Below are 11,180 nucleotides of genomic sequence, written 5' to 3'. Positions count from 1 at the left end.
TCTGTCAGTAGCTTGGGAAACAACGCACTTTGTCATAAACTAATCTTTTGGTAACCAGACAGTTATTGAAATTGTCCTAAAATGTTTAGCTAAAGAGGATCTGCCGAAATTCCTGGTTTCGACCATTTTTATATCTACTGCACGAGTTAACTGAAGTGCTACAAGATATCTGACCCTTCGCCTCAAAACGGTATTAAGTCGGGATGGTTAAGATGTTGAAAATTGAATTTATAGCCAGAAATATCAGACTTGTGTTGAGTTTGTATGTTTTATTGAGGAGAATATATACCATATTTTATGGTGCTAATGCCAACACTTTATATTTTTGACCATTTTAACATATAATTCGGATTTTAAGCATGTGGTTCGTTCCTACATAATACCGTTTTGAGACGATGGGTCACATATACATGTCCGCTCTTTCTTTTGCTATGGGAATTTTCACGTCTATCTTAAAGTTCTAAACCATGATTTAATATTACCGGCCGGAGGTCATTGCGTTCTATCCATAAACTTTACAGACAAGGAAATGGATTCCACTTACTTTACATTGCCTGGCATAAAGTAATCGAATAACAGACATCATTTATTATTCAGCCGGATTTTTTTTATTGTTTTGAACATGATTAAATAGTTACTAATACGGTAAAGCCGCATTTGAGGGGTGTCATTTAACCGTGTTAATTAACTAACGATAACCAATATAACTGTGCTAACTAGACATCTGAATTCAGAAATGAACACATAAACATATCGTGGCTCAAACTTCAGAAAATCCGATATTGCGCACACACCTCAGACACATATCGATGACTTTCCAGATTACCTAATAATATTGTATAAAATTATCTTGATCTGCTATTAATTTCGTAAACGGGAACCTAGAAACAAAATATATATTTAATGATTTTTCTCAATTCTCTTTTCAATGGGAAAAATGTCGGACAGTGATAAATAAATTGATATTGTAATCAATGACATATTGAAAAGAAAACAATTAGTCAAATAATGAGACATATGATAGTGATTGATTTCTAGAGAGATCGAATTTGCGACTCATTTCTATCATTTGACTTGACATAGATCAGACAGAGTGACTTACTTACTTTCTGTAATATAATTTACATTCGACTTCACGTTATTATTTATGACACAGTAGTGTGCGGCTATGTGGTCCAGTGGTATGACACACTCGCTTTCGGATCGGAAGGTCCTGGGTTCGAGCCTCGCGCTCGGCGCATAGTTGAGTCCTTGGAGAAGGCTCTTTACTCACATTCTCTCACCGTATTCAGGTGTAAAATGAGTACCTGGCCTTTAACAGCGTTGTCTCTGTCCCAAAAATGTGTAATATCGCCTGACAGGCGTCATGTCTCGTCCTACATGTTATGTGTTGCTGTTGGCCAGGGACCCCTTGTAAAGCGCTTTGAGCACGTTTAGTGGATATTGCCCTATATAAAAGCTCAAGTTACTGTAGAAATATACAATAACTCTATTTTATTTATATTGTAATATTTACTACGATGTTGGAGTCAGTCTACATCGATGTTTCAGGCCTTTTCAGACATCGTCAGGACTGTGCGTTACATGAGTTTGGTTTGTTGTCTGTTGTTGTAACAACAACACACAACAAACCAAACCCATGTAACACACAGTCCTGACGATGGCTGAAAAGGCCTGAAACATCGATGTAGACTGACTCGTCCATTGTGGTAATATTAAAATAATAATTCGCTCCATTGCTAAACGTCGAGCACTATTCGTACCATATTTGTATCAAACACGATTCAATATATATATATATATATATATATATATATATATATATATATATATATATATATTATATTATATCACTCTCTCTCTCTCTCTCTCTCTCTCTCTCTCTCTCTCGCTCACACACACACACACACAACACACATACACACATACTCACCCACGCAAGCAGTTCTCTCTCTCTCTCTCTCTCTCTCTCTCTCTCTCTCTCTCTCTCTCGTTCTCTCTCCCTCTCGCTCACACACACACAACACACACACTCACCCACGCAAGCAGCTCTCTCTCTCTCTCTCTCTCTCTCTCTCTCTCTCTCTCTCTCTATCTCTGTCGCTCAGCCACTACTACTCTCACATTCTATCTGCCTATCAGTCGCGTCAGTCGTGTTGCTCTAGTGTGGATTTTAGCATTGTCGCCCAGACTGCTAAGCATTTGCTAAACATTCAAATGAATTTGTGGTGGAGTATGTGGTGTTATTGGTGGTTGTGTTAGTATTGGAGACTACATCAGTATCATTGCGGTGGTAGTGTTAGCATCAGTGGTGATCTCAATTTGTGTGGATTTGCTCATGTTATGAAATGTGCCGGTGCTTGTATAATTCTTTTGTATTTCTGCAACCCTCAAAGACAATTATAACTTGCTTTCAGGGTATTTTTGTTTATCTCAAGTGTTCGATCTATAAAATAAGAAGCGTATTTGTTTGTGTTAAACAGAATCGTTGCTGAATAGTGTATATTATCAGTAAAATACGCATTATGCAAATATGGACATCTAGGTCAATATGGTAGAGTTCGTGACAAACACAATGAGAATCAATAATGTCTATTTTTCCCACATCTATCAATATGTTTTATTTTGTTTTTGATTATTTGATGTAATAGTTTTAAGACTAAAGATGGTATAAATTTGAAATCTCTTGATGGCGTCGTTTCCATGGAGACAGCTTGCATTTTCCGTAATGTAGCAAAAGGTCCTCAATTCATGACTCGTGGTGTCTTAGAAAATAGCAATTAAAGCCTTCGTTTCATGAATTGATTTAAACATTTTTGTTTTGTGTCATTGAGAGGGCCATTAGTCTAGCTTGTATTTAGCGCAATTTTTATAGAACATATATTACCCATCGTCTCAAAACGGTATTATGTCGAACGAACCAAATGCATAAAAGTCGAATTTAATATTAAACTGGTCAAATATATAAACTGTTGGCATTTGCACCCTAAAATATGGTATCCATTCTCCTCAATGAAAAATACAAACTCAACACAAGTCTGTGATATTTCTGACTTTAAATTCAGTTTTCAAAATCTTAACCATCGTGACTTAATACCGTTTTGAAGCGAAGGGACACATATTTCCTCCTAACTATGCAAAAACCTGTTGCAATCCACCAAAATATCCAGACGTTATTGGCGTTTGACCATTTAACTGTCGTACTCGGAAAAATCACGTATTTAAAAATTTGGTGAAGAATCTTGTCTTTCTAATAGGATTCAGTAGTCTGATGTCAAGCCGCCCGGCAACGGCGGCCATCTTGGTTCTAAACAAAGAAAATCATTACTTTTTATTCTTCAAGCTGGCTAGAACTTTTCATATGTCTTGTGATCAGAATATATAAAAGTCAAAACAAGATCAAATTTATGGGTTTTTTTTTCTCCTCTGGATACGCTTTTATGCTCGCCGGAGAAATATTTCATACGGCGTCCGCCATTGTTCCGATAGTTTAGAGCCAGTGTTACTAATTTACCATGCGATATTAGGCAGGAAGTGACAGTAGTAGTAGTAGTAGTAGTAGTAGTAGTAGTAGTAGTAGTAGTAGTAGTAGTAGTAGTAGTAGTAGTAGAAGGAGGGGGAGGGGGAGGAGGATGAGGAGGAGGAAGTTACTATGAAACTGTGTGTGTGTGTGTGTGGTGGGGGGGGGGGGGGGGGAGGAGTCGTCCCTGGAGAGTGTTTAGAATGGGCAAGATGAGGAGTGTATGTGCGATTTTCGAATCTTCGAGAAGAGTAAAGAAAAAAAAACCATAAAGAAAAATAAAAAAAGATAAAAAATAAATAAATGAATAAAAATAAATATAAAATCAAAAACTGCCGGGTATCCTGTTCTAATCGCTTTACAATTGGATTCAGTAGTCTGATGTCACGCCGCCCGGCAACGGCGGCCATCTTGGTTCTAAACAAAGAAAATCATACTTTTTATTCTTCATGCTGGCTAGAACTTTTCATATTCCTTGTGGTCAGAATGTGTAAAAGTCAAAACATGATCAAATTTATGGGGTTTTTTTTCAGCTGGAAACGCTTTTATGCTCGCCGGGGAAATATTTCATACGGGCGTCCGCCATTGTTCCGATAGTTTAGAGCCAGTGTTACTAAGTTACCATGCGTCATTGGGAAGGAAGTGACGTTACGACTGTTGAAGAGTATTACTTCCCCCGTCTTTTGCCACAAAAGAAAACAAATCGTGAGTTGTATTCAATAGTTCAACCAATTAAATAACTTGTTTCCATGAGCTCTACTAACGACAACTCTCTAAGCAGTGCAAAAACCAAATAATGACGTCAAACTGCCAGTCCTTTTGGATTTCAGTATCAGGCTATAACATAACGATGGTTACGGTATCAGGCCATAACTTTACAAAGGCCACGGTTCTTGTGTCAGGCTATATTGTGTTAACGATCGCTCCCAGCTGACGTGACTGAAAACAGTTGCCAAAATGCCTTCACGCGGTTGTCAGAGCTCACGAGTGTCTTTTTAATCTATGCATTTTTAATTGGTAAAATGTGCAGTGTTTTAACAAGTTTAAAATGTACGAGTAATAACCTATAAACTGTGGAGTGATCCTCGACAATATTGGAGGTTTCCACGTGAAGAAGAAGGAGGAGGAGAAGAAGAAGAAGAAGAAGAAGAAGAAGAAGAAGAAGAAGAAGAAGAACTCTCTCGCATCCAAGGCGTCTCATCATTTGGACCTTGTCTGACGAGAAGTCATAGGAAAACTGGCTTATTCATTTGTGATTTTCATCGTTCACAGTCAGTCTTTCCTTGTCTCTCTCCATAGCACGTGAAACTAGTCTTTTCTATTTAAATTGTCAGATTAGTGGCCAACATAGTCATAGTTTCGTTTTTGGCTTGAGCATAATCTTCGTTTAGCAGATTAACTTTCCGGCTTGTTTTCTACTCTTTTAGCAAAAATTACATACTCTGTTTATTTAACGTCATTTTACACCCGTTTCGTCGAGACGTTCCTTAGTGCCACAAATTCGCACTAAAAACAAAAAAGAGCAATGGGCATGATCTATATTAACTTTCCATGTGTTCGAGGTCATTGGCCACATTGCAAAATGTGCTCAAAATGACCCACATAGTGAAAAGTGTTCACAGCTTTTTAAATATTTAATATCACGATTGGTCATTTTATTCAGCTTGACACATGGGTGTGTTTGCAACTTTCATAAGCAAAGCAGTGTGTTTACATTAATTTGGTAAGATATATCCAATCGTTGGATAGCAACAAATCATGTGATTGATGACCTGGTTGGACGAAACATGAAAATAGATCACTCTCATTAGGAAACAGCCACCGGTGTGAGATAATAATAATAATAATAATAATAATAATAATAATAATAATAATAATAATAATAATAATAATAATAATAATAATAATAATAATAATAGATCTTTATTGTCCATAAATATGGGAATTTGTCATTTAGTTACACTTGTTATAACGTTAAATGATAACTGTAACATTGAACAGATATTTCACCACTCCTACTTATTTTCTCTCTCTCTCTCTCTCTCTCTCTCTCTCTCTCTCTCTTCCTCTCTTTCTTTCACACGTGCAATATACGTACTCGTAACATAAACATATTCATTTCGTTTTCAATTCGTTACATTTGTGGCAATTCGATACCAAAAATTATCATCATTATCAATTAGTCAGTTATTCTAACATTAAATAAATTAATCAGTTAATCAGTCAACGCATCAATCCCTGGTTTTTCTGTACCATATGAAATATTCAAAATTTTTATTGCTGATGGAACGAACGTTCTGAAATATGTGTGTATAAAACAGTGCTAGAAAAAAACAAGAACGAAAATAACCAGAAAAATCTCATAGAATTTAACAGACTGTTCCAAGTCTCCCTTGTCTATTTAACACAATGTCCTCAGTATCCTGAGAATGCTTCTCAACTTGACACGTAACTATTGTTTTTGTTTGGGAATCTTAGAATAGATTGGTTCATTTTTGCGCCGTTTTCAAGCTTCACTGACATAATAAAACTTTACTTGGTTTTAAAATAGTATCTCCAAGTTAGAACTTTATGAGGCTTGTGGTCCGAAAAGAATGGATTCAGTGGATATTATTGCTATTTCCGTTTAAAAGTGTCGCAACTCTCTCACTCCGCCCTTACATATAATATATAACAGAGAGAGAGAGAGAGAGAGAGAGAGAGAGAGAGAGAGAGAGAGAGAGAGAGGGGGGGGGGGTCAAACAAACACAAATATATATATATATATATATATATTATATATATATATATATATATATATACAGCTGATGAGGTGCGACAAACACTGCAACAATCGTTCTGACAAATACAATGTGAGGCTCCTTATTCATTTTACATGCTCTAATTTATATTATCGAGCACTCAAGTATCTACAAGTACCCACCAAGATTCATGTGTATGGATATGTGTGTGTGTGTGTGTGAGTGTGTGTGTGTGTGTATATATATATATATATATATATTGTATATATATATTATATATATATAATATATATATATATATGCACATCTCCAGTCAAAGTGAGTGAGAGAGAATGATAAGAGAGAGAGAGAGAGAGAGAGGGAGAAGGAGAGAGAGAGAGAGAGAGAGAGAGAGAGAGAGAGAGAGAGAGAGAGAGAGATTTGACTAACTTCAAACGAGAGACCGTAGTCTGTTTCTATCGATGTAATTTCCTATTCTTTGTACAATCAATAACGATACTTTTATGTGACAGTGATTGATGTGTCATTAGTTGTAGTTTATAGAGTGTGTTTTATGAATATTCATCAGTAATACTTGAGGAAGCTTATTTTCCATATTATATAGTTCAATTTGGCACAAGGAAGCCAGAATAATGGTTTATATATATATATATATATATATATATATATATATATATATATATATATATATATATATATGTATTATATAAATATTGCCATTGATTTAAGCTCTGATTTTGTAGTTATCATCTTTTCACCGCCCTAATGAATGCTTTCTTCATGATACAATCACTCCTGGTGAAAGAAAAGGTTCAAAAAAAAAAAAAAATAATAAAATAAAACCCTACAAAAATAAAATGTAAAACCGGCGAGATTCAAACAGTACTTCTCGGTTACAAGATGAACGGTCCCTTCAGTCTTTGCCACCAAACAAATCGAATAGTCTTCATTTTTTTTCAGTTGGGTCATCAGATCCAATCCATGGACCCATTCCATGCCCCCCCCCCCCCCAAACCCCCTTTCCCGCCTTTTCACCATTAACACAAAATGACTAAAACCAAGACACAAGATAGTTTTGTGCGATATTATTGTGGAACTCTCTCTCTCTCTCTCTCTCTCTCTCTCTCTCTCTCTCTCTCTCTGTCTCTGTCTCTCTCTCTCTCTCTCGATCGAATACTCTCACTCACTTACACATCAATGACACTAAAAAATAATCCACCTACCCATCAACTTTGTGGCCATCCCATGTTTGTGATGAATTTGGTGTGTGTCCGTGAGTTTGTCAATGTTTGGGGTCATGAATGTCAGTTGTAGTCGCAAATCCCCTCTATATACAATGTTGAGACGATTCGGGACTTTGAAAGAATGTGTATAATAACAAAGCTGAAACCCCCTCTCTGATGAAAAACAATTTAACCTCTTTCCAAAGTGCAGGAAATTTGCAATAAATTACTGCTCTCAACCAGAAATCTTGATTCTTTTCCCTCTTGATCAGGGGTTTTAACTCGAAATCATTTTGCATTTCAAGCAGTTCATCTTGGGTGGTCGAGCAGTTTTGTATAGATAGTATGCAGATGACGTCACTCAGGCCTTTGTTATTGTTTTTGCCATCCGCGTTTGTGAGTTGTTCTCACTAAACTGTATTAACCAGACTATAAAAGCTCATGGTTACATAGAGTTTGTGTGTTGGTCCGTTATACTTCCGGATGGCAATGTTGTGAACTCCTTGGCCAACCGCATTCTATCTATAGTGTTGCCCTCTTAAGGTGCAGGCTAAGAGAAGTACTTGGCAAACGTAATTGCCTTCTCTAAACCGAACATAGGTCAGCCGTAGGGCACCATCGTTGCTGAGAGTCGACTCGTCCAATTGAAGGCTGAATTTGGTCAGGTTCAAAAGCTGAATCAATTGACCTCAGTTTTTCCCGCCATTTCATCAATTTACCTTTGAATTTTGCTGTTACTTGAGGAAAAAGCCGTCGTTACTGGTTCAGGATCTTTGTGTCAATCGCTTTATAACCTCCCGTACGACTGGGGCAACTAATGCTTCACCTATGATGTGAGGTTTGCTTAACAAATCAAAATAACTTCTAGTATAATCAATCCTATGTAGTTCCTAATCATCGCCCCCCCCCCACCCCCCACCCATATTTAAAGTCTGTTTTCATCGCCCTTTTGGGGTACGGTACCTTATCTCCTCCCAGGGGGCAACATTGCCCACATTTTGAGAACCACTGATATAGATGGTGAAATCGCTTTCCCACTTTCTGACACTATAAGAATTTACAATTGTCAAAATCTATTTTCACGAACAAATTATTTTCTTAAAACTATAATCTGTCAATGTCAAGTCAAGCTGTTGATATTACCAGCTTTTGGTTAATTCTGTCCATGTTTTTTTTCACTACAGTTTACTACAGTCGCCAGTCTTAATGTCGGATAGATCTCCAGTGGGAAAATCCCACCTAATATTTCTTATATTCTATATATCATTATAGTCAATACTTTTACCAGCCCATGTTCCGCGCTTCACGCGGCAAGAATGAACCTCGTTCCAATCCCCCCAGTCCGGCATAAACATCAGGATTTTATTCTTCTCTTACCTCGTGTGGCTTTTTTTTATGTTACCGCAGCCTCCAACCCGACAGAAGGTTCGGATTACCCAAACTCAAGAGAGCCCACCCCATGGGCTTGATCGGACATCTCAGTCTGACCCACGCCATAAGTCCGCCTCAACAATTAGGTTGCTGGTTTATAAAGCTTAAAAATTGGGGGCCTCTGCACGTAATAGAAGCCTTTTCGAATGTCCCTGAGATCATCATCCATCGTGGCTTGTCCTCTTGAGTACGTTGCCGGTCAGCTGTCTCCACAAATCACGATCCTCTGCGGTGCGCATGAAATCTGTGTTGCTTTTTAAGTCACATTTGGCCATTCTTAGATTATTTAGATAAGTCATTCTTTGTCTTCCTCTAGCTCTCTTTCCTTCGATCATCCCAGTTGTTACCAACTTTTCTATCCGTCTCTTCTCCACAGTAATGTCCCAGAAACCGTAACTGCCTCTTTTTGATGGTATCGATTAACATTATTCCCTTTCTCACCTTCACCTTCTGTGCCTGAGATAAACGCTGCCTTATTTAGAAATGTTCAAAATGAGATGAGCAATCCCCTATTACGAGGGGTGGGGGAGGGGGGTCATTTTAAAAATTATCTAGTCAACATAAATCAAGACGGACCGTCAGAAGCGCCAATTTGCAGCTCATCTACTACAGACCTCTGATAACTCTCGACTGCTAAGATATTCTTGCTCCTGCGATACAAGCAAAGGGCAACTAACTCACCACAGGGCAGCAATCCAATGGCGTGGAGAGCCGTATACTAAAACTTTCGCATCAAAAAGTCTTGGGTTCGATAATTATTTACAAATTTGAAGTATTTTACAAATAATGATATATGAAAGAAAAGTTTACTGGGCGAAATGAAATTATGTTAAAAAGCAATTTACCAATGTAGTCAGTATATCTGTAAACTTGTACGTTTCAAAGTACATCTCTTACATTTGGATGTTTTGCTCTTTGAAATCTCTCCTTACCAACTATAGGAAAATCATCACATTCTTTACGATACAATCAACATTTTTCTTATTCAAATTTCTATTTTACACCATACAGTTTAAAAGAAAATGAACAGTGTTTTGTTGGGCATGTTTTGCTAAAGAAATTATTTATCTCAAGAACTTACTGCCATTGTGTCTGAGTGATAAAAAATATTATTTTTGTGTTAGTTGGGTGTGAGGTTTTGGGGAAAATCCTGAAAATGGCAGGTAAGGAGAGAGTTAATAACGCTACCCTTTGGATAGAGCGCTGGTTATCGCGAATAAAATCTCATATAGAAGCAGCTGCTCATTTCCGGTTGAACAAAAAAGGATATAAAACGTAAAATATCACAGAGATATATTCCTGGACTGTTAATCTTCCAAACGAATTGAGGCGCTATGCCTTCGTGGAGGTCCCAATTATCAGGTTCAAATTATGGGATCGGATGTCGGTGGGCCTTAATGCTGGTGTTGATGGGTGGTGGTGGATGTGGTATGTGGCAGTTGTAGTCACCGTTGTTGTCGTCGTCGTCGTTGTTGCCGCCGTCGTCGTCCATTATCCTAACCTGTCCTGCCTCTCCAGCCCTATCATCGGGAGTTTACGGTTATTATTGACTGCTGCTAGTTACCAAGACAACGGCGATACAAATGACGTCACAGTGTTAGGGAATTTTTTTTTTCTTCATGGGTCAGAAAATGAGCTTGGGTTATTCCTTTGTTATTTTATTTTATCTGTTAAAGAGGAAACGATAATAACAATATTAACTGTCGTACTCTGGAAAGTCACGTATTTTAAAAATTGGCCAGAAAACTCGTCATTCAATTGGATTCAACAGATTGATGTCACGTCGCCCAGCAACGGCGGTCATCTTGGTTCTAAACAATGAAAATCGATGCTTTTTATTCTTCATGCTGGCTAGAACTTTTCATATGTTTGGGATCAGAATGTGTAAAAGTCGAAACATGATCAGATGTGTGTTGTTTTTTTTCCTTTGGATACGTTTTTATGCTCGTCTGAGAAGTTTTTTTTTTATAGGGGCGTCTGCCATTGTTCCGATAGTTTAGAGCCATTTACTAAGTTACCATGCGTCATTACGAGGGAAGTGACGTTACGACTGTTGAAGCGTATTATTGGTCGATTTAAATGAACCTCAACTTGGCAGAAGACTCAAACCTGGGACTTTTTATGTCTTTCTAGAGTACGGCAATTAACAGATTGTCTGATAATTTTATTGATTATATCAGTCACTGGGGTACGTTTGTTCTCGCCCTATGATCTTTTATTATGTATAGTATGCGCTTGGCTAAGAAGTTCATAACATTGCCACCC

At 37.5% G+C, this 11,180-nt stretch overlaps 1 protein-coding gene across 1 annotated transcript in view; it reads left to right on the top strand.

The window, feature by feature from the left end:
• Positions 1 to 2,143: 2,143 nt before the first annotated feature.
• Positions 2,144 to 11,180, top strand: part of LOC144967022 (synaptotagmin-6-like) — a gene marked incomplete in the record, with an annotated part of 95,400 nt that continues 86,363 nt past the window's right edge. The window contains 1 exon segment of the mRNA XM_078903765.1: positions 2,144 to 2,233.

This window comes from Berghia stephanieae, chromosome 3, assembly GCF_034508935.2.
Source record: "Berghia stephanieae isolate SIO BIC M18660-M18661 chromosome 3, UCSD_Bste_1.3, whole genome shotgun sequence".
Classification (NCBI taxonomy): Eukaryota; Metazoa; Mollusca; class Gastropoda; order Nudibranchia; family Aeolidiidae; genus Berghia; species Berghia stephanieae.
The sequence above is the reverse complement of the archived record's forward strand: the minus strand, read 5'-3'. Positions and strand labels throughout refer to the sequence as shown.